Source organism: Pygoscelis adeliae, unplaced genomic scaffold, assembly GCF_000699105.1.
Source record: "Pygoscelis adeliae isolate BGI_AS28 unplaced genomic scaffold, ASM69910v1 Scaffold171, whole genome shotgun sequence".
Classification (NCBI taxonomy): Eukaryota; Metazoa; Chordata; class Aves; order Sphenisciformes; family Spheniscidae; genus Pygoscelis; species Pygoscelis adeliae.
In genome coordinates, this window is record NW_008824186.1 from 4,814,754 (window position 1) to 4,816,847 (window position 2,094).

Here is a 2,094-nt window from a genome sequence, read left to right on the forward strand (position 1 = left end):
ACCCCGCCGCCGCAGCGCCCTCCCGGCGGGCAGCGCCGGGTAAGGCCGGCTCGCAGCAGCCCACCCGCGCCTGCTCTTTCCCCGGGAATTCCGTTCGGGGATCTTTCATAAATTATTTAGTCCGCTGCGGAACACACCGGGGAGAACCGGGCTCGGTTAGTTCCTCGTTACCACCGTACTGACCTTGCACTTGACCGAGGGATGGGTGTTAAAAAGGCATTTGGCCTTGATTCGAAGATGAAGGGGTGGAAAAAGCCATCATTTCCCGTGGCTTCTTCTCCCCGGCGTGTGACAAACACTCCCCAGTCGCTTCAGGCTCCCAGTTTTTGGTGAGGAGAGAGATCAGACTAAGAACCCTCTTTGGACCACGGGACCAAAGCAAGGACCTAGGAAGAAATATACCACAGAGTGTCCCGGCTGTCCTCACTAGGTGTGATGAGCCACATGCCCTTACAACAGAAGCAGAGAGAGAAAGGAAAAAAAAAAAAAAAAAAAGAAAAAAAACAAACTGGGGTCTTTATATGCCAGATGTAGCCTACAGCAAACATCACTGAATATGAAAGATGGCCTTTACAGGCAAGATTTAGTGTGACTATGGCCAAACAGAGCCTAAGTTATGGCATAAAACATCCCTGCTGCTTCAGATGGAGCAGCCCTTGCCTGTATCCTCCAAGTTAATGGTGCAGATTTGTATGAGAAGTAGTGATTCTCATACAAGGGCAGGACTAGGGAAGTGATCGTTGCCCTGTACTTGGCACTGGTGAGGCCGCACCTCCAATACTGTGTTCAGTTTTGGACCCCTCACTACAAGAAGGACGTTGAGGTGCTGGAGCGTGTCCAGAGAAGGGCAACGAAGCTGGTGAAGGCTCTGGAGAACAAGTCTTATGAGGAGCGGCTGAGGGAACTGGGGGTGTTTAGCCTGGAGAAGAGGAGGCTGAGGGGAGACCTCATTGCTCTCTGCAACTACCTGAAAGGAGGTTGTAGCGAGGTGGGTGTCGGTCTCTTCTCCCAAGTAACAAGTGATAGGAGGACAGGAAATGGCCTCAAGTTGCACCAGGGGAGGTTTAGATTGGATAGTAGGAACAATTTCTTCACCGAAAGGGTTGTCAAGCACTGGAACAGGCTGCCCAGGGAAGTGGTTGAGTGACCATCCCTGGAGGTATTTAAAAGACGTGTAGATGAGGCGCTTAGGGATGTGGTTTAGTGGTGGACTTGGCAGTGCTAGGTTAACGGTTGGACTCAATGATCTTAAAGGTCTTTTCCAACCTAAATGATTCTATGAGATGATTTTACTGTCAAACAAATCTTGTGAGCAGTAAGCTTCAGGCAGATGAGCTTCCTGGGAATAAATTTAAAACCAGCATTAACATACCCTCATTATTTAGTGCCCGATACCTTCTGGCTGGCAAATATGTTAATGCTGCATTTATTTGAACAGTGTGTTTCTCATGGTTGAAGGGAGGAAGGTTCTAACAGACAGAAATATGGCTTGTGTAATTGAAGGCAGTGGTGGGACACAGCACCTACCAGTTTTTGGCTGGAGCGGCCCACGTTGGTCTTCAAGTTTTCAGCTTGTACTGGACTGGAATCCCCACCTTCTTCAGTATGCATAAGCTGTGGCATGACTGACATGAAAAAGAAGAGCTGAACTAAAAAGGAAAAGGAAAACCTTTATTTTCCTCCTGATGGGAGGCTTTTCCCCAGCTGTGCAAGAGGCACCTGCTCCACTGGACACTCAGTGGCCATACTGTGGTCTGCAAAGCACCCAGAAAAGTCCTGGTGCCTCAGTATAAACAATAAAGGGAAAACCTTCAACATAAACGTTGCCTAAGCAGCACTTTTCACAGACAGTAAAGCATTCACAAAGATGAAAAGTTGGCTAGTTGGATGGAAACAAGTACACGCAGAAGTGAAAATATTCAATGACTGTTTAGAGACTGTCTAAGCATTTTGGCAGTTAAAAAGGGCTAAAACTGAGTCTGTGACTTATAGGAAATTAAATATTTTTGTTGGTAGTTATCATTCAACATCTTCAATAAAAAACAATCTTCACGTGCCAAAGCAGTGCTGTAATGCATGGAGTTGTATGCATGA